The sequence below is a fragment of the Pan troglodytes genome, chromosome 2, assembly GCF_028858775.2.
Source record: "Pan troglodytes isolate AG18354 chromosome 2, NHGRI_mPanTro3-v2.0_pri, whole genome shotgun sequence".
Taxonomy (NCBI): Eukaryota; Metazoa; Chordata; class Mammalia; order Primates; family Hominidae; genus Pan; species Pan troglodytes.
This window is the reverse complement of record NC_086015.1, coordinates 53,169,777-53,192,102: the sequence shown is the minus strand read 5'-3', so window position 1 is coordinate 53,192,102 and position 22,326 is coordinate 53,169,777.

The window sequence follows — 22,326 nt, the reverse complement described above, 5'->3', positions numbered from 1 at the left end:
ATGGCGGCGTGCGCCTGCAGTCCCAGCTACTCAGGAGGCTGAGGCAGGAGGATGGCGTGAACCCGGGCTGCGGAGCTTGCAGTGAGCCAAGATTGCGCCACTGCACTCCAGCCTGGGCGACAGAGCGAGACTCTGTCTCAAAAAAGAAAAATATAAAAAATTAGCCAGGGGTGCTGGCACATACCTGTAGTCCCAGCTACTTGGGAGGCTGAGGCAGGAGAATCGCTTGAACCTGGGAGGTGGAGGTTGCAGTGAGCCGAGATCGCGCCACTGCACTCCAGCCTGGGCAACAGAGCAAGACTCCATCTCAAAAAAAAAAGAAAAAACATCACTATCCAGCTGGACCTAGAGGGTGCCTTCTACTTCACCCACCTCAAGACTTTCCCAGTGCCCCAGTGCCCCAGCCTGAAGGCTTGCTTAGCAAGTGCTGACCCTGTGCTTCCCTATTTGATGGCCACCAGTGATGCTTGTCCCTAGTGACTCCCCAGACATTCCACCTAGCAGCTGTGCTCCTTGAGCACTCAGTGGACCATGCCGCTCCTGGCACATGTACAGATACTTTGTTCACAACTGCCCAAGCCTCTTTCTTGGGATCCCTCCTACCCCTAGCCACAGAGTCAGTGACCTCGTCTGTGACCAGCATTACTCAGACATCAAGCCTTCCACTGAGGGCAAGGTCAGGCCCAGGGAAAGGGGGGTTGGGCCCTGAGGTGAAATAGGATGCTCAAACCTGCTTTTTTCTCCCAGGTGATTTTCAAAGTTCTGGACCCAGCCATTCCAGTAGAGGATCCAAACAACCCTGAGATTCAGGGTAATCATCCCCAGAGGCAATCCTGTACCCTTTGTGTGTCAGGACAGAGCTTGTAGATACTGGGGGAAACAGGCCCTGCCTCAAGTGGGCACCGGTGGGACAGGGCAAGTAGGCAAGCTCAGTCTCCCAGGGCCGTTCCCCAGCCCTGCCCCATCATTGTCCTTTTTGTGGCCTCCCATTTATACCCCATCACTGTTCCCCATACTTGTACCCAGTGTATAGGGACTGGCATGGGGAACAATTTCCATAATGTCTCTGCCCCATTATTGAATCCCTTTGTGAGGCCCCATCATAGTTCCTCATTTCCTCATACCTGTCCCCCGTCTCTACTCCTATCACTGCCCCTCATAACACTTCCCTTTGTGGGCCCCCATCACTGCCCCTGTCATAGTCTACCTGTCATTGCTCCTCCAACTCCATTCATGACCCTGACCTTTGCCCTTTGTCCTTGCAGCGGCCTCTAGGTGGCACCAGGGCATCTCTGGATGTAACACCTTCCTTGTAAAGAAGTCTTTGTTAAAGACTCCTAGTAGGAGAGCCCAGAATCAGGCCAGGAGGGTACCAGAGCAGGACAAACGCCAAACTAGTTTTTTCTCTACACCCATTGGGCACTCCCTGCCCCCCTTAACTGCAGTTATTACCAGCTGCTCACCTTGAGCCCTCATGGTAGGTCTGCAAGCTGCTGTTGTTTTTCACCTCAGATCAGAAAAGAGGAGAGGCCTGCAGAGGAAAGATACAGGAAGTAGCGGACCTCCTGTATCTTAGTAATGGACCTAAGGTGTGGAGCAGGGAGAGGAGCCATGGACCCATTCCTTTACCTATGTATTCATATAACAAGCACCCATTGAGCTGTACACTCTGTCAGGCATCTTCTGGGCAGTGTTTGATGGGAAGCAGACAGAAAAGGTATCTGCCTTCTTGGAACGGACATCAAGTCAGAAAGACAGTTGATAAATAACCCATCTGTGACCATGCATTGTTTAATGATGGGGATACATTCTGAGAAATGTGTCATTACGCAGTTTCATCGTTGTGGAAACATCTAGAGTGTACTTGTATAACCTACCACACTTCTAGACTATCTGGTATAGCCTATTACTCCTAGGCTACAAACCTGTACAGCATGTGACTGTACTGAAAACTGTAGGCAGTTTTAACACAATGGTATTTGTGTATCTAAACATAGAAAAGGGACAGTAAAAACATGGTATAAAAGATGATAAATGGTACACCTGTATAGGGCACTTACCATGAATGGCACTTGGAGGACTGGAGGATGCTCTGAGTGAGTCAGTGAGGAGTGGTGAGTGAATGTGAAGGCCTAGGACATTACTGTACACTACTGTAGATTATAAACACTGTACACGGGCTATACTAAATGTATAAAAACAAATTTTTTCCTTCAATAGTAACCTTAGCTTTCTGAACTTTTTTTACTTTACAGACTTTTAACTTTTTACAGCTTTTATAACACTTAGCTTAAAACACATGTACAGCTGTACAAAAATATTTCCTTTCTATCCGTATTCGATAAGCTTTTCTCTGTTAAAAATTTTTTTTTTACATTTTAAACTTTTTTTGTTAAAAACTAAGACACTGCCAGGCGCGGTGGCTCACTCCTGTAATCCCAGCACTTTGGGAGGCGGAGGTGGGCGGATCATGAGGTCAGGAGATCGAGACCATCCTGGCTAACACAGTGAAACTTCATCTCTACTAAAAATACAAAAAAATTAGCCAGGCATGGTGGCCTGCACCTGTTGTCCTAGCTGCTGGGGAGGCTGAGACAGAAGAATGGCGTGAACCCAGAAGGCGGAGCTTGCAGTGAGCCAAGATAGTGCCACTGCACTCCAGCCTGGGTGACAGAGCAAGACTCCATCTCAAAAAAAATAAAATAAAATAAAAACTAAGACACAAACATACACATTAGCCTAGGCCTACATAGGGTGAGGATCATCAATATCACTGTCTTCCACCTCCAGATCTTGACCCACTGAAAAAGATCTTTAGGGGCAGTAATATGCACGGAGCTGTCATCTATGGTAACAATGCCTTCTTCTGGATACCTCCTGAAGGACCTGCCTGAGACTGTTTTACAATTAATTGTTTTTTGAGACAGGGTCTCACTAGGTTGCCCAGGCTGGGGTGCAGTGGCACCATCTCTGCCCACTGCAGCCTCTGCCTCCCAGGCTCAAGTGATCCTCCCACCTCAGCCTCCCGAGTAGCTGGGACCACAGGCCTGTGCCACCATGCGTGGCTAAGTTTTTTTCTTTTTTTCTTTTTTGAGATGGAGTTTTGCTCTTGTTGCCCAGGGTGGAGTGCAATGGCGCAATCTTGGCTCTCTGCAACCTCTGCCTCCCAGGTTCAAGCAATTCTCCTGCCTCAGCCTCCTGAGTAGCTGGGATTACAGGCACCCACCACCACGCCCAGCAAATTTTTTGTATTTTTAGTAGAGACGGGGTTTCACTGTGTTGGCCAGGCTGGTCTCGAACTCCTGACCTCAGGCGATCTGCCTGCCTCAGCCTCCCAGAGTGCTGGGATTACAGGCGTGAGCCACCGTGCCTGGGCTTTTTTTTTTTTTTTGAGATGGAGTCTCGCTCTGTTGCCCAGGCTGGAGTGCAGTGGCGTGATCTCGGCTCACTGCAAGCTCTGCCTCCTGGGTTCACGCCATTCTCCTGCCTCAACCTCCCAAGTAGCTGGGACTACAGGCACCGGCTACCATGCCTGGCTAATTTTTTGTATTTTCAGTAGAGACGGGGTTTCACCATATTAGCCGGGATGGTCTCGATCTCCTGACCTCGTGATCCACCCGCCTTAGCCTCCCAAAATGCTGGGATTACAGGCATAAGCCACCGTGCCCAGCCTAATTTTTGTATTTTTTTGTGGAGACAGGGTTTCACCATGTTGTCCAGGCTGGTCTTGAATTCCTGAGCTCAAGCTAGTGCCCACCTTGGCTCCCAAAGTTCTGGAATTATAGGCGTGAGCTACAGTGCTCGACCATGTTTTACAATTACTTTTTTTAAAAAGTAGAAGGAAAGCTGGGCATAGTGGTACATGCTTGTAGTCTCAGCTACTCAAGAGGCTGAGATGGGAGGATTGCTTGAGTCTGGGAATCCCAGTCCAGCCTGGGCAACATAGAACTTTTCTCTAAAAAAAAAATAAACATTGGCCGGGCACAGTGGCTGACACCTGTAATCCTAGCACTTTAGGAGGCCGAGCGGGCGGATCACCTGAGTTCATGAGTTCAACCTGGCCAACATGGCGAAATCCCGTCTCTACTAAAAATATAAAAATTAGCCAGGTGTGGTGGTGCACACCTGTAATCCCAGCTACTCGGGAGATTGAAGCACGAGAATCACTTGAACCTGGGAGGTGGAGGTTGCAGTGAGCTGAGATCGCCCCTCTGCACTCCAGCCTGGGTGATGGAGCTACACTCCATCTGAAAAATGTTTTTAAAAAGATTAAAAAAAAAAAACTAGAAGACACACACTCTAAAATAATGATAAAAAGTATGGCATAGTAAATGCATAAACAAGTAGTAGTCATTTATTATCATGAAGTATTATATACTGAACATAATTTTTTTTTTTTGAGACAGGGTCTCACTCTGTCGCCCAGGCTGGAGTGTAGTGGCATGATCTTGGCTCACTGCAACCTCCGTCCCCCAGGTTCAAGTGATTCCCCTGCCTCAGCCTCCGGAGTAGCTGGGATTACAGGCACCCGCCACCATGCCTGGCTGATTTTTTGTATTTGTTTAGTAGAGACGGGGTTTCGCCATGTTGGCTAGGCTAGTCTTGAACTCCTGACCTCAGGTGATCCACCTGCCTTGGTCTCCCAAAGTGCTAGGATTACAGCTGTGAGCCACTGTGCCCAGCCTACTGTACATAATTGTATGTGCTGTACTTTTATATGACTAGCAATGCAGTAGGTTTGTTTACACAGTATCATCACAAACGTGAGTAACGTATTGTGCTACATACAACATTATGACAGCCACCATGTCACTAGACAATATGAATTTTTCCTCTCCATTGTAATCTGATGGGTGCACGATTGTAGTACCTATGTGGTTTAGCTGAATGATAGTAGATTTTTAGTTTGGACTATGGGATGGCAAGCAGAATCCTTTACTGCATTAGGGAAGCAGGTTTCAGATACCTAATGATACCATGGTGGGGTGTCCAGGAAGTAGTGGGATGTGCAGGTCTCAGTTCAGGAGTAAAATCAGGTTTGGAGAAAGGGGATCCTCACTACAGAAGTGGAATTATCACCATGGGGAAGGCTGTGGTCATCTTAAGACAGCATTCCCAGGGAAGCAGGGATGACAGAACCCCATAGCATGAGGGCAGGAGGAGTGGATACAAGGATCTGGAGAGGGGAAAGACTCCCCCATTCCTTTCCCTCCTCCCTAGTCATAGAAAGTGAGGACCAAGGCACCCAAGGTCTGACCATCTGTGTCTCCAGAGCTCCTGCATGTGACTAACCTCTGTGTAAACTTCTCCAAACTGCACACTCTGGGTGACAGGCCCCTGGGAGGCCTCAAGGGACACCCCTTCTACTACTATGCCTTCTATGAGCTTGTAGCCAAAGGCAGTTGCCTGTGCCTTGGGCACACCTCTAAGTGCAGGTCTGCACCTGGAACCCCAGCCAATGTGGTGAGGACAATGGGAGGGGCATTCTGTTGCTGGTGGGGTGGGCAAGCTGGGACTCCAGAGCAGGCCTGCCTTGCCCTCCTCCCTATCAGGTACATGGGCTTTGCATCTGTCGCCACCAGTCGGTGCACACTGTGAGCGCTGCCAAGACCTGCACCAGGATCATCCATGACATGCAGCAGAACCTGGGCACCCCCATGCCTGCTGGGATGAATGCCATGCTCTACTCTGCCTGGCCATACCTGCCACAGGTCCGCCCACCCCATATCTACCTTTCTGGTTCTGCCTCAGAATGTGAGTGCCATGGGCATGTCTACAGTTGTCACTTTGACACAGCTGTGTGTCTGGTTATGTGAGTGGAGGTGTGTGTGATGTGTGTCAGCACAACACAGCTGGGCGCCACTGTGAGTTCTGCTGGCCCTTCTTCTACTGTCATCCCTGAGAGGATCCCTGTTCCCCTTGGTCCTGCAGACATGAGTCCTTCAACCCCTAATCCCAACACTGACTCTTATCCTTCAGCTCCATGGTGACCTCTGACCTAATTCCATCCTTAACCTCTGACCTCTGATCTAGCCTGTGACTGTGACCCTGTGGGTGTCTGGAAGGGGATTTGTGTGATGCTCACATGAATGAGATCCATGGCCTCCTCTCTGGGCAGTGTTGCTGCAAAGTGTGTGTATGGGGTCAGCACTGTGACTCCTGGCCTGGTCACTATGGCCTGAGCTCCACCCAACCTCAGAGCTGCCAGTGTGAGTGACACTCAGGGTGGGCCCCCGCCTCCATGTCCTCCTGGCTCTGCCCCCAGTTACTGCCCTGATAACACACGCACCTACCCACCCCACTGCAGTTCCATTAGCAAGCTGAGAGCCCTAAGCCTTCGCCTGCAGGTGTGACCCCAGGGGTCAGGTCCCTGGTACTCATGTCTGTTATCCCTCCAGTGGTACCTGTCACTGCAAATGCTTTGTCTCTGGGCAGGACTGTAGCCATTGTCTGGTGAGGCTTGGCCCACCTTCTGATTTAACCTTGATCTTTGGCACTGAGCTTCTTGGAGCTATAGCCTTATAATGAGTATAAGGCTATAGTTATCATGACTGTGGACTGAGCCTTGTACTTGGGTGGGTGCCGCTCACTGACTTGGTCACCAGGGTCAGCATCACTTTGGCTAGCTGAACCTGTATATGTCCTCAAGTGGGAGTTTCGGAAACAAAAGGGAAATTGATTAAACTTGTATTATACACTGGATTTAAAGGCTTTTGTCTTTGTTTTTGTTTTTGAGACAGAGTCTTGTCTTGCTCTGTCACCCAGGCTGGAGTGCAGTGGTGCAACCTCGGCTCGCTGCAACCTCCGCCTCCCGAGTTCAAGCGATTCTCATGCCTTAGCCTCCTGTGTAGCTGGAATTACAGGCACACACCACCACACCTGGCTAATTTTTGTATTTTTAGTAGAGGCGAGGTTTTACCATGTCAGCCACGCTGGTCTCCAACTCCTGACCTCAAATGATCTGCCCGCCTTGGTCTCCCAAAGTGCTGGGATTACTCGTGTGAGCCACCACACCTGGCCAAAGGTGTTTTTTTGTTTTGTTTTGTTTTGTTTTGTTTTGTTTCCAGCAAACTTGTTTAGAGGAAGACTTAGTCCAAGGAATAACTCCATCCTCTCTTTGCCTCGAATGTTACAAACTCTTTGCTTAACTTTTTTTTTTTTTTTTTTTTGAGATGGAGTCTCACTCTGTCACCCAGGCTGGAGTGCAGTGGCGCAGTCTCAGCTCACTGCAACCTCTGCCTCCTGGGTTCAAGTGATTCTCCTGCCTCAGCCTCTCGAGTAGCTGGGATTACAGGCACCCGCCACCACGCCCGGCTAATTTTTTTTTTTTTTTTTTTTTAAGTAGAGATGGGGTTTCACCATCTTGGCCAGGCTGGTCTCGAACTCCTGGCCTCGTGATCCACCCACCTTAACCTCCCAAAGCACTAGGATTACAGGCGTGCGCCACTGTGCCCGGCCTCTTGGCTTAACTTTTATTTAACCCTGGTTGTGTCCTCATCTCCTTCTTATGTCTCTCTGTGAAGTTACTCAGGAGTGCACCATGATCTTCTCTCTCACTTTCAGATGCAGTCAGAGGAACATTCAGGCCCTTTCTCACCCCTTTTCCCACCATAGGCAGACCCAATATAAGACTTATCAGGCCCCTCCCCTCCTCTTCCTGTCCAGATCTTCTTGCCTTCCCCAACCCAACTACAGTCTCCTACAGCCTGAGTTCTAGGGTCTGGGCAGTGACCCCGCCCCCACCCAGGCTGCTGGCCCTGTGACTTTAACTTTGCAGATGCTACAGTAACAGGTACAGGGCGGGGCCTGGAATTCATGGTCAAATGGCAAGAATCAAGACTTCACCCTGACCCCTCCTCACCTCTGTGCTCCCTCAGGTATTCTGCAGTGGTGAGTCTCTGCATATCCCACCCCCACCTCTGTGGCTGCCACTGCCATGAGCACTAATCTGGGTATTTCTTTTTCTTTTTTTTTCTCTTTTTTTAAATTTGAGACAGCGTCTTGCTGTGTCGCCCAGGCAGGGTGGCATGCAATGACACAAACTCAGCTCACTGCAACCTCCGCCTCCCGGGTTCAAGCGATTCTCCTGCCTCAGTCTCCCGAGTAGCTGAGATTACAAGCATGCACCACCACACCTGGCGAATTTTTGTATTTTTAGTAGAGACGAAGTTTCACCATATTGGCTAGGCTGGTCTTGAACTTCTGACCTCAGGTGATCCGCCCACCTTGGCCTCTCAAAGTGCTGGGATTATAGGCGTGCCACACGGCGCCTGGTCTAATCTGGGTATTTCTGTGCTGCCCTTGGCCACAGCTGAAGCCAGGCTTGGCCAGGTTCTCCAGCAAGTATAAGTATCAGGAGGGTCAGAAGCAGAAAGAAATCAAAGCTCAGACACTGGGGCTCACTGGAAGAAGTGAACGTCTAGATAACTATTTGGAGGAAGAGGCTGAGCAGGGTTGGAAAGACTTGGAAATCCAGGTATGGGTGTCAGCATGGTCAAAAGTTCAGTGTCTTGGACAGAGGCCATATTATTCCCAGGACAGTATGGGAAAGGACTAGGACTCCCACTTCCTTCGAGGGAGCCCCCTGGCCTGCTCCTTTCCACTGTACAGAAGCCCCAGGGACTGCCTCTGACTGGCTTCAGCCCCGACTTCAGAGATAGCATCACGCTGTTTTTTGTTTTGTTTTGTTTGTTTGTTTTGAGATGGAATTTCACTCTTGTTGTCCAGGTTGGAGTGCAATGGCATGATCTTGGCTCATTGCAACCTGTGCCTCCTGGGTTCAAGCTATTTTCCTGCCTCAGCCTCCCAAATCACTGGGATTACAGGCGCCTGCCACCACACGTGACTAGTTTTTGTATTTTTAGTAGATACGGGGTTTCACCTTGTTGGCCAGGCTGGTCTCAAGCTCCTGACCTCAGATGATCTGCCCACCTTGGCCTTCCAAAGTGCTGGGATTACAGGCATGAGCCACCACACCTGGATGATAGCATGACCCTTGATGTGCCCTCCACCCTGTCTGGCAAGACCATTACAGGCACCAGCTGCCCAAAGTGAGGAGTCTGGGGAACAAGATGAAGTCACAGGTCACTAGGATCTTAAGAGGGATAAGGGCCTGGGAATACAGATCCTTGGGTTCTTGAGGGAATGGGAGTCTAAGCCCTGAGGGTCGTAGGTCCTGGAATGGGAAGTCTGTGTCTCACATGCAGGCCCCAGAAAAGCCCTTTCCCCTGCATGGGCAGCTGGTCCTGTATTTTGGACTGGCTTGACTTTGCCCATGTGGTCAGTGAGGGTTGCCCTTCTCTCCTGGTGCCCATTGGTGCCTCATGCCCTGTAGTATGACATTGTCCTGCTCTATGAAACCTAGGTCAGTGGTGTGGATGTCAGGAGTGTGGATGGGTGGTGGTAGGGATGGATAGGAGTGGCTCTGTGACTGCTGACCCCTAACCCCAGGAACCTGAAGACTGTCAGGCATTAGTGTCTGTGCCCAATTCCTGCCCAGCAGCACCCACTGTGCCCATCTGCTGCCCTCAGAGCAGCTGTTTCAGGTGGCCCTGCTTCGTGCACACAGCTAGGCAAGACCCTGTGACCCCCAACCCTGTCACTCCCAATACCAGGACCCCATTATGCTGCTCACACATTTGAAACACACCAAACCGTCAGTATGGCATATCATCATGTCGTAAAACAAGCAAAACAGGTACTTAGTTTAACAATAAAGCAGGATTTAAGAAGTTGGTCTTTTTCCATTCATGATGAAATGTTGGGCTCACTAAGTGCACAATAGAAATGAGGCATCCCAGCTGGGCACAGTGGCTCATGCCTGTAATCTCAGCACTTTGGGAGGACAAGGTAGGCGGATCACCTGAGGTCAGAAGTTCCATACCAGCCTGGCCAACATGGTGAAACCCCGTTTCTTTTTTTTTTTTTTTCTCTTTGAGACAGAGTTTCCCTCTTTTTGCCCAGGCTGGAGTGCAATGGCACGATCTTGGCTCACTGCAACCTCCGCATCCTGGGTTCAAGCAATTCTCCTGCCTCAGCCTCCCCAGTAGCTGGGATTACAGGTGCCCGCCACCACGCCCGGCTAATTTTTTGTATTTTTAGTAGAGACGGGGTTTCACCATGTTGGCCAGGATGGTCTCGATCTCCTGACCTCGTGATCCGCCTGCCTCGGCCTCCCAAAGTGCTGGGATTACAGGCGTGAGCCACCGCGCCCGGCTTTTTTTTTTTTTTTGAGATAGAGTTTCTCTCTTGTTGCCCAGGCTGGAGTGCAATGGTGGGATCTCAGCTCACCGCAACCTCCGCCTCCCGGGTTCAAGCAGTTCTCCTGCGTTAGCCTCCTGAGTAGCTGGGATTACAGGTATGTGCCACCACGCCCAGCTAATTTTGTATTTTTAGTAGAGATGGGTTTTCTCCCTGTTGGTCAGGTTGGTCTCCAACTCTCATCATCAGGTGATCTGCCTGCCTCAGCCTCCCAAAGTGCTGGGATTACAGGTGTGAGCCACAGCGTGTGGCTTTTTTTTTTTTTTTGAGACTTTGAGACGGAGTCTCACTCTGTCACCAGGCTGGAGTGCAATGGCACGATCTCGGCTCATTGCAACCTCCACTTCCTGGGTTCAAGCGATTCTCCTGCCTCAGCCTACCAAGTAGCTGGGACTACAGGCGCGTACCACCATGCCCAGCTAATTTTTGTATTTTTAGTAGAGACGGGGTTTCACTATGTTGGCCAGGATGGTCTCGATCTCTTGACATTGTGATTGTCCCGCCTCAGCCTCCCAAAGTGCTGGGATTACAGGCATGAACCACCGCACCCGGCTGAAACCCCATCTCTACTAAAAATACAAAAATTAGCCTGGCGTGGTGGCACGCACCTGTACTCCCAGCTACTCAGGAGGCTGAGGTGGGACTGAGCCGAGATCGCGCCACTGCACTCCAGACTGGACGACAGAGCGAGCCTCCATCAAAAAAAAAAAAAAAAAAAGAAGAAGAAAAAGGAAAGAAAGGAGGGAGGAAGGAAGGAAGGAACGAAGGAAGGAAGGAAGGAAAGAAGGAAGGAAGGAAGCATGGAGGCATCTCTGGGACCACATGATCATTGCAGCATCACCTCACCTCTTCTCCTCTCCCCATTCACTGCAGGGTTGTGGTTCTATACAGACTTTCTGCTTTGATCCAGGAACATGCTGCTACTCCACGACACAGGCTATGGCAGACCAAGAGGGAGTGTGGAGGACTGAGGGAAGCTTCATCCATCTGCATTCAGTGATGTCCTAGGGGCTCCACCCTACATCTGGCAGAGACATAATTTTTTTATTTTTTATTTTTTTTTGAGAGGGAGTCTCGTTCTTGTCACCCAGGCTGGAGTGCAATGGAGCAATCTTAGCTCACTGCAACCTCCGCCTCCCAGGTTCAAGCAGTTCTGCCTCAGCTTCCTGAGTAGCTGGGATTACAGGTGCCCACTGCCACACCCGGCTAATTTTTTTTTTTTTTTTTTTTTTTTTTTTGAGACGGAGTCTTACTCTTTTGCCCAGGCCTGAGTGCAGTGGCGCTATCTCGGCTTACTGCAAGCTCCGCCTCCTGGGTTCACGCCATTCTCCTGCCTCAGCCTCCCAAGTGGCTGGGACTACAGGCGCCCGCCACCATGCCTGGCTAATTTTTTGTATTTTTAGTAGAGACGGGGTTTCACCATGTTAGCCAGGATGGTCTCGATCTCCTGACCTCGTGATCCGCCTGCCTCGGCTTCCCAAAGTGCTCGGATTACAGGTGTGAGCCACTGCGCCTGGCCTTTTTTTAAAATTTTTATATATTTATTTATTTTTTGAGATGGAGTTTCTCTCTTGTTGCCCAGGCTGGAGTGCAGTGATGTGATCTCTGCTCACTGCAACCTCTGCCTCCCAGGTTCTAGCGATTCTCCTGCCTCAGCCTCCTGAGTAGCTGGGACTACAGGCGCATGCTACCGTACCTGGCTAATTTTTTTTTTTTTTTTTTTTTTAGTAGAGGTGGGGTTTCACCATGTTAGCCAGGATGGTCTCAATCTCCTGACCTTGTGATACGCCCAACTCGGCCTCCCAAAATGCTGGGATTACAGGCGTGAGCCACCGCACCCGGCTACCCGGCTAATTTTTGTATTTTTAGTAGAGTTGGAGTTTCACCATATTGGCCAGGCTGGTCACGAACTCCTGACCTCAGGTGATCTGACCGCCTTGGCCTCCCAAAATGGTGGGATTATAGGTGTGAGCCACTGCGCCTGGCTCAGAGACATAAATTTTATTTTATTTATTTTAATTTTTTTGAGATGGAGTCTCACTCTGTTGCCCAGGCTGGAGTGCAGTGGCGCAATCTTGGCTCACTGCAAGCTCCGCTTCCTGGGTTCACGCCATTCTCCTGCCTCAGCCTCCTGAGTAGTAGCTGGGACTACAGGCGCCCGCCACCATGCTTGGCTAATTTTTTTGTATTTTTAGTAGAGATGGGGTTTCATCGTGTTAGCCAGGATGGTCTCGATCTCCTGACCTCATGGTCCGCCCGCCTCGGCTTCCCAAAGTGCTGGGATTACAGGCGTGAGCCACCACGCCTGGCCTATTTTATTTTATTTTATTTTATTTTTTGAGATGGAGTTTTGCTCTTGTCACCCAGGTTGGAGTACAGTGGCGCAATGTTGACTCACTGCAACCTCTGCCTCCCAGGTTCAAGCGATTCTCTTGCCTCAGCCTCCTTAGTAGCTGGGATCACAGGTGCCGGCCACCTTGTCTGGCTAGTTTTGTTTTATTTTATTTTATTTTATTTTTGTGTTTTTAGTAGAGAGAGGGTCTCACCACATTGGCCAGGCTGGTCTTGAACTCCTGACCTCAGGTGATCTGCACGCCTCAGCCTCCCAAAGTCCTGGGATTACAGGCATGAGCCACCTGCACCCGGCCTCTTTGTTTATTTACTTATTTATTTTGAGACAGAGTTTCGCTCTTGTTGCCCAGGCTGTAGTGCAATGGCACGATCTCGGCTCACTGCAACCTCTGCCTCCTGGGTTCAAGCGATTCTTCTGCTGCAGCCTTTGGAGTAGCCGGGATTATAGGCGCCTGCCACCATGCCCAGCTAATTTTTTTTGTATTTTTAGTAGAGACGGGATTTCACCATGTTGGCCAGACTGGTGTCGAATTCCTGACCTCAGGTGATCCACCTGCCTCGCCCTCCCAAAGTGCTGAGATTACAGGCGTGAACCACTGCACCCAGTCTCTGAGACATAAATTATAGCAAGACAGGATTGGTGCAGTGAGGCTGGGAGGCAGGGGATCATAGAGGCCTGGAGTTGCAGCAAGAGGATTAAGACCTACATAGATGGAGAGTGTAGGCAGAGGAGCCCAGGCAGGGGAAACAGCTCATGCAAAAGACAGAAGATAAGAATAGGCAAGTGCCAGATCTCATAGGACCTTTTGGGCCAGGAGAGGGGCTTAACCTTTATCCCAGGGGAAGTGGGGAACCATGGAAGAGATTTAAGCAGGGAAGAGATGTGGGGAGAATTTATTGTTTGGTGGAAGGCCCAGATGCAAGCTCCCGAAATGATTCTGAGTGAGAGATGGCATTCTCTCTACTAGATTGGGGCCACTGGAGATGGAGGAAAAATTGACTCAAAACAGATTAGGGGTTCAAGGGGCCGGGCATGGTGGCTCATGCCTGTAATCCCAGCACTTTGGGAGGCCGAGGTGGGATCACCTGAGGTCAAAAGTTTGAGAGAAGCCTGGTGAACATGGTGAAACCCCGTCTGTACTAAAAATACAAAAATTAGCTGGGTGTGGTGGCGGGTGTCTGTAATCCCAGCACTTTGGGAGGCCGAGTTGGGCGGATCACAAGGTCAGGAGATTGAGGCCATCCTGGCTAACATGGCGAAACCCCACCTCTACCAAAAAAAAAAAAAAAAATTAGCCAGGTATGGTAGCATGCACCTGCAGTCCCAGATACTTGGGAGGCTGAGGCAGGAGAATTGCTTGAACCTGGGAGGTAGAGGTTGCAGTGAGCCAAGATCACAGCATTGCACTCCAGCCTGGACAACTAGAGCAAAACTCTGTCTCAAAAAAAAAAAAAAAAAAAAAAAAAAAAAAGGAGAGATTAGGAAACAGAAGGGGGCTGAGGGGTGGGGGTAGGGATGTCCCCCTTGGATGAGGGCCAATCCAAGAAAGGTGGCAAGTAAGTGTTAATGAGTGGGGCTGATTGCCTCTTGCTGGCTTCCCTTGACCCTCTTGCTAGCTTGTGCACCTGCCATGGGTGAACACGTTGCCTGGGCTGGGGTCTTTGTACCCTGGGGCCTCAGGCATTTACAGGAGTTCCACCAGGCAGGCTCATGGAGGCAGCAAGGCCAGGCCTCTCCAGCACCATGCCTGAAGGCTGTGCCTGCCTGTTCTGCAGCATCTCAGCCCTGCTCCATGGGGATGGGCCTCAGTGAGTGTATGTGCCAGGCTTGAAGTGGCTTCAGGGTAGGGGTTGCAGGAGCACCATGAGGTTCATCTAATCTTTCCCTTCCTCTGCCAGCATGTGTGCCATCTGCAAGGTTCACTGAGCACTGAGTGGGGCCTGCTATGTGGGCAGTATCCCTGCCATCTTCATATCATTGGTCATACTTGTGACCACTGTGTGCCTGGAAAGCAGGCTTTGGGCCTCTGGCTGCAGTGATGAGCCTTCAGGGCCTGTAGGCATGAGGTTGGGGGCCAGCTGTCTCCTGTCCTTGCATGGCTTGATTGCTTTGTCATTCTCCACAGAGTGCCACTGACATGCTGAAGGTACCACCAGTGCCATCTATAACCCTGTGTATGGGCAGTGCATGTTCCAGGAAGGACTTGCTGGTTGCTGCCGTGACTACTGCCTCCCTGGCTACTGAAGCTTTTGGCAGTGCCAGCCCTGTGCCTGCAATGGGCATGCTGAGTTGTGCCACCCCCTTATATGTATCTGCCAGGCCTGCCAGGCTGGCACTGTAAAAGGTGAGCACTGTAATTGGATGGGTTGAACAGGCCCCATACCATGTGCTACTGCCCCCAGGTGCTTGGATGGCTACTATGGAGACCCCACTCTAGGCTTGGGCCAGCGGTGCTGGCTCTGCCTTTGTCCTGGGCACCCCAATTCCAGCCTCTATCATGGGAGTTCCTGCCATGTGGACAGCATGAGTGGGCATATCCTAGTCTTCTGTTTACCTGGCTATGCAGGTGAGGCATGGTTGGCAGTGACAAAGCCACAGCCCTGGTCAATTGTTCACAATCCCATCAGGTCCACATGACAAATCTTCCCAATGCCACCTGTATGCTGAGCTGGGCACCATCTTCAAGGAGTTCCTGTTCTGAGGAAGGAGGGCTGAATGGGGGGAATTATAGGTATAGACCTTGAAAGCCAGGAAGATGGGTTGTAATATACCTATTGTGTCCCTCCTGGCCAGACCTCAGACTTTCTGGCTGCATATCTGAGACCCACAGGCCCCCAGGGTACAGGAAGACACATATACCCCAGTCCTCTCCAGGCCTCAGCTGTGACCACTGCTTCTGTGGCTATTTTGGGCACCTGGCCTGGAGGATACCCCAGAAGAGTCCACACCGGTCTGCCAGTGTGGCAATATCAATCTCCATGATCCTGCTGCCTGTGACCCCCACAGTGGGCACTGCCAGCATTCTGTGCACCACAGCCATGTCCCTGCCTATGCCCACTGCAAGCCTGGCTTCTGCAGCAGTGACCTGTGTTGCGGGAAGTCAGGGACCCCAAATGGAGGGACCGGCTGAAGCCATGGCAGAAGAACGTGGATTGTGAAGATTTCATGGACATTTATTAGTTCCCCAAATTAATACTTTTATAATTTCTTATGCCTGTCTTTACTGCAATCTGTAAACATAAATTGTGAAGATTTCATGGACACTTATCCTTTCCCAATCAATACCCTTGTGATTTCCTATGCCTGTCTTTACTTTAATATCTTAATCCTGTCATCTCGTAAACTGAGGAGGACGTATGTCGCCTCAGGACCCTGTGATGATTGCATTAACTGCACAAATTGTAGAGCACGTGTGTTTGAACAATATGAAATCTAGGCACCTTGAAAAAAGAACAGGATAACAGCAATGTTCAGGGAACAAGAGAGATAACCTTAAACTCTGACCGCTGGTGAGCCAGGCGGAACAGAGCTGTATTTCTCTTCTTTCAAAAGCAAATGGGAGAAATATCACTGAATTCTTTTTCTCAGCAAGGAACATCCCTGAGAAAGAGAATGCGCCTCTGAGAGTAGGCCTCTAAAATGGCCCCCTTGGGTGTGGCCATCTTCTGTGGTCGAAACTGTAGAGATGAAATAAGCCCCAGTCTCCCATAGCGCTCCCAGGCTTATTAGGATGAGGAAATTCTCGCCTAATAAATTTTGGTCAGACAGGTTGCTCTCAAACCCTGTCTCCTGATAAGATGTTATCAGTGACAATGGTGCCTGAAACTTCATTAGCAATTTTAATTTTGCCCCAGTCCTGTGGTCCTGTGATCTCGCCCTGCCTCCATTTGCGTTGTGATATTCTATCACCTTGTGAAGCACGTGATCTCTGTGACCCACACCCTATTCATACACTCCCTCCCCTTTTGAAAATCACTAATAAAAACTTGCTGGTTTCACGGCTCAGGGGGCATCATGGAACCTACCGACATGTGATGTCTCCCCCAGACACCCAGCTTTAAAATTTATCTCTTTTGTACTCTGTCCCTTTATTTCTCAACCTGGCCGATGCTTAGGGAAAACAGAAAAGAACCTATGTGACTATTGGGGGCAGGTTCCCCTATAGACCTGGGCTCAGAGGGCTGCCAGCATGAGTTTGTGGGTGGGGACATCCCAGGGTGACCAGGTAGGATTTTCACTCCCCAGATTGGCCAAGCCTTCCTCTCCCCAGGCTACAGTTGTGACCCTTGAGACAATGTCCTCATGTGGTGCCCATCTGAGGCTGAAGCCTGTGCTGCCCCCGCACTCTGGGGCAAGACTGCAGCCACTGTGCCCCCCTCTTCTGGAACCTGGGAGACCCCTGGGGCTGTGAACTCTGTGGCTTTCATGCTCAATACACTTTGCAATCAATGTGCCACCCAGTGAGTAAGCCCATATTGTACATAGCATGTGGTCGTAGCCAGGTGTGAGTGAACTTGCACTTGCCTATGACACAATGTGACTTATGGCTGCTGTGAGTGAATGTGACCACCAGCACCAGTACTGGTACATGGGGCTGCAAACAGCTGTGTGAGTCTCTGCTCTCATGTGGCGTTAACTATAAGGTGGTGTCAGGGTGTGGGGGAGTATGGACACGAGGCTGCATGTGCCCAGTCCCACATGCAGCCATGCACTAATTTGTGAGTGAACCACTGCGAGTAGGTCATGGCAAGCAGAGTGAGCGTGATGAGGGGTGGAGACGAGTGGGGCTGGAAGGAGAAAGAGACTGAGGGGGTACAGGTGGAGGATTAGGATTGAGATCTGGTGCAGGCAGAGAGAGATGGCCATGGGAAGCAAGTGTTTCTGGGAGGAAAGTGGTCAGAGACTGAATGAGATGAAGCTTGAAGCGTGTTCCTGTGTCCTTGGCAAGGAGAGGGGTGGGAGTCAGACTCAGAGAGTGAGTGAGGCATAGGAGGAGGGGCATGGAAACAGTGGGTATGCAACTCAGGACATGGGGAAACTAAGGGCAACAGATCAGGAGATGAGAACTAGTGGGTCCATGGGAAGCAAGGGCTGGCAATGTGGGAAGGTGCAGATTGGCCAAGGGAGCAGGCCAGAGTATCAGGGGAACCAACCCCCAATATTTCAACATAGGTTCTTTCTATTTTCCCTAAGTGTCAGCAGGTCTAAGAAATAAAGAGAAAGAGTACAAAGAAAAATTTTACAGCAGGGCCTCCGGGAGTATCATCACACATTGGTAGGACCGTGATGGTGACCCCGAGCCACAAAACCAGCAAGTTTTTATTAGGGATTTTAAAAGGGGAGGGGGTGTACAAACAGGGAGTAGGTCACAAGGATCACATACTTCAAAGAACAATAAAGATCACAAGGCGAAGGCAAAATTAGAATTACTGATGAGGGTCTATGTCCCATTGTACACAGATTGTCTTGATAAACATCTTAACAGGAAACAAGGTTAGAGAGCAGACAACCGGTCTGACTAGAATTTACCAGGCTGGAATTTCCCAATCCTAGTAAGCCTGAGGGTACTGCAGGAGACCAGGGCATATTTCAGTCCATATCTCAACTGCATAAGACACAAACTCCCAGAGTGGCCGTCTATAGACCTTCCCCCAGGAATGCATTCCTTCCCTAGGGTATCAATTATTAATATTCCTTGCTGGGAAAATAATTCAGTGATATTTCTCCTACTCGCACATCCATTTATAGGCTCCCTGAAAGAAGAAAAATATGGCTCTATTCTGCCCGACCCTGCAGGCAGTCAGACCTTATGGTTATCTTCCCTTGTTCCCTGAAAATTGCTGTTATTCTGTTCTTTTTCAGGGTGCACTGATTTCATATTGTTTGAACACACATATTTTACAATCAGATTTCATATTGTTCAAACACACAAGTTCTACAATCAATTTGTACAATACTGGTCCTGAGGTGATGTACATTCTCGGCTTATGAAGATAACAGGATTAAGAGATTAAAGTAAAGACAGGCATAAGAAATTATAAGAGTATTATTGGGGAAATAATAAATGTCCATGAAATCTTCACAATTTATGTTCAGAGATTGCAATAAAGACAGGCATAAGAAATTATAAAAGTATTAATTTGGGGAACTGATAAATGTCCATGAAATCTTCACAATTTATGTTCTTCTGCCTCGGCTCCAGCCGGTCCCTCCATTCAGGGTCCCTGACTTCTCACAACACCAGAGAAAGCAGGAAGGGAGAGGCTCTCAGCCAAATGCAAGTGTGGGTGCTGCCTTGGGCAGGAACACAGCTGGGAGGAAATACAAGTATGTGTGTGCCATGCATGTCTAAGCACTCAAGTCCTTTTCCCTCTCCCAAAGAAGGGTCTTTGGCCCTGCTGACCAGCCTATGCTTTCTTCCTTCAGGTCACAGGTCAGTGCCCCTGCTGGGCAGCGTCTGGGAGCTGCAAATGCTCCCAGTTGCAGAATGGGTATTGGGGTGACCCTGAGCAGGAGTGCAGAGGTGAGAGGGGCACTTGCACATTCCACAGCCAGGGGTGAGGCTGCCCTGCAGGGGCTGCTCAATATGGAGTAGCAAGGGAGTGTTTGGGGTTTTCCTGAGGGAGAACACAGCACGTTTATTGCTGTTTCCCCAAAGAACTTAAAGAAATACTTGTGAAAACAGCTGAAGGGAAACAGCAAGGCTAGGCGAGGGATGCCTGTAGAGAGGACACATCAGGTGGCTCTTTCCTCACCCTGCCTGCCAGCCCTTGACTCTGGGTGACCCGTGACAGGGCTGTAGAGCCCCTGGAACCCTGTGCTGTTTTCCTGCCCAAATACTGCCATGCAGTATGGCCTCTCTGTCCAGGGTAAATGCCAGTGCCCATGGCAGTTCTGAGCAGTGGCTTAGGCAAGGGTTGGTGTGCACCCTCACACCTACACAGGGCCATTCTCATCCTTCAGTTTTTTTTTTTTTTTTTTTTTGAGACGGAGTCTCGCTCTGTCACCCAGGTTGGAGTGCAGTGGTGGGATCTCAGCTCACTGCAAGCTCTGCCTCCCAGGTTCATGCCATTCTCCCGCCTCAGCCTCCTGAGTAGCTGGGACTACAGGTGCCCGCTACCACGCCCGGCTAATTTTGTTTTTGTATTTTTAGTAGAGACGGGATTTCACCATGTTAGCCAGGATGGTCTCAATCTCCTGACCTCGTGATCTGCCCGCCTCAGCCTCCCAAAGTGCTGGGATTACAGGCGTGAGCCACCGCGCTCAGCCCCTTCAGACATTTTTTTTTGAGACGGGCTCTCACTCTGTCACCCAAGCTGGAGTGCAGTGGCACAATCTTGGCTCATTGCAGTCTCAACCTTCCAGGCTCAAGGAATCCTCCCGCCTTATCTCCTGAGGAGCTGGGACCACAGGTGTGCCCCACCATGTCCAGCTAATTTTTGTATTTTTTGTAGAGATGGGGTTTTTCCATGTTGCCCAGGCTGGTCTTGAACTCCTGAGCTCAAGTGATCCACCCACCTTAGCCTCCCACAGACCTATTATTTTTTCAGAAATAGGGTCTCATGGGCCAGGCACGGTGGCTCACGCCTGTAATCCCAACACTTTGGGAGGCCGAGGCGGGTAGATCATGAGGTCAGGAGTTTAAGACCAGCCTAGCCAATATGGTGAAACCCTGTCTCTACTAAAAATACAAAAAAAAAAAAAAAATTAGCCAGGCGTGTTGGCGGTTGCCTGTAGTCACAGCTGCTCAGGAGGCTGAGGCAGGAGAATTGCTTGAACCTGGGAGGTGAAGGTTGCAGTGAGACGAGATCGCACCACTACACTTACAGAGCGAGACTCTGTCTCACAAAAAAAAAAAGAAAAAGAAATAGGGTCTCACTCTGTCACCTGGGCTGGAGTACAGTGGCATGATCTTAGCTCACTACAGCCTCAACCTCCCAGGTTCAAGTGATCCTCCCACCTCATCCTGCTGAGTAGCTGAGACTACAGCACGCGCCGCCACACCTGGCTAATTTTTAAATTTTTTTTGTAGAGACAGGATCTCCCTATGTTGCTCAGGCTGGTCTCAAACTCCTGAGCTCAAGTGATCCTCCTGCCTCAGCCTCCCAAAGTGGTGGGGTTACAGGTGTGAGTCACTGCACCTGGCCCATCCTTCAGGTCTCTCGAAGGTAAGGCTAGAGCTAGTGTCATCTGCTCTCTACCCTGACCCTATCTCTCCTCTGCAGCCTGTGCCTGTGACCCACAGGGCTCCATCTTGCCCAGCTGTGATTCACACATGGGCACCTGCTTCTTCAGAGAGGGCATCTTAGGGCTGAGGTGCCAGGCATGTGCTCATGGCTCCAGAGGTGCCTTCCCACACTGCACCTCCTGTCCCACCTGCTTCACCTTCTGAGACCAACTCCTGGCTCTGCTCCCACTGCAGCCGGAAGCTGTGGCCCAAGAGGTGGCCACCCTATGCTAGGGGATGCCTTGTGGGGGTGTTAGGGGCCAGGGTGGACACCTGCAGGTCCTAGATTGGGTACTGTAGCAGGCACAGGCTGCTCCCTCCAACCTGGGACCCTGCCCACTGTTCAGTGGGCTCTTGTTGCCTTCCACAACTCCTCCCATAGCCTGGACATAGAGTCACAGCCTTGGAGCAGCATCAACAACAGGTACACAGCCAGGGGGACTGTGGGTGGGAGCCATGGGGGAGTCACAGGAAACCATGGCTTGGACATGGTGTTGTAGGAGACATATTCCACATCTGACCCACGCCCACCAGCTGCAGCAAATCCAGGCCATAGCAAGCTCCACAGGAATCCAGGCACAGGAGACATGGTATTGGGAAAGGGGACCTTGGGGCATGACTGCCATGACCCACATGCAAGCAGCCGTGCAGATCATCCAGCGCTTCCTCATGGGTACATATCTGCTTGTTGCATGTCTGTTCACAGCCAAGGGCAGGGTTAATAGGGTATGCAGGACACTATCATGATACTCCTTCCAGAATGAGGAATATTCATCAGGGCTGACCAGGAGTCAAGTGGGAACACTAGTGTGTGGGTAAATTTTTTTTTTTTTTTGAGAGGGAGTCTTGCTCTGTCACCCAGGCTGGAGTGCAGTGGTGCAATCTCGGCTCACTGCAACCTGCGCCCCCCCGGGTTCAAGCGATTCTCCCACCTCAGCCTCCCAAGTAGCTGGGATTACAGGCACACTGTAATTTTTTTTTGTATTTTTAGTAGAGACGGGGTTTCACCATCTTGGCCAGGCTGGTCTTGAACTCCTGACCTCATGATCCACCCGCCTTGGCCTCCCAAAGTGCTGGGATTACAGGCGTGAGCCACCGCGTCTGGCCTTGTGTGTGGATAAATTTTTAACAACTGGCTGTGAGTCAGGGGAAACTGATTTGTAGCATTTGTCAATATCCATGATGTAAGTAATGCTATCATGATTGATTTCAGTCCATACCATTTGACAACTTATTTGCAAAATTCCTGAAAATTTAACAATTGGCTCTTTTTATTTTAGTATTATTATTATTTTTTTTGAGAGGGAGAGTCTCGCTCTGTCACCCAGGCTGGAGTGCAGTGGCGTGATCTCGGCTCACCACAACCGCCACCTCCTGGGTTCAAGCGATTCTCCTGCCTCAGCCTTCTGAGTAGCTGGGATTACAGGCACCCGCCACCACATCCAGCTAATTTTTGTATTTTTAGTAGAGATGAGTTTTCACTACA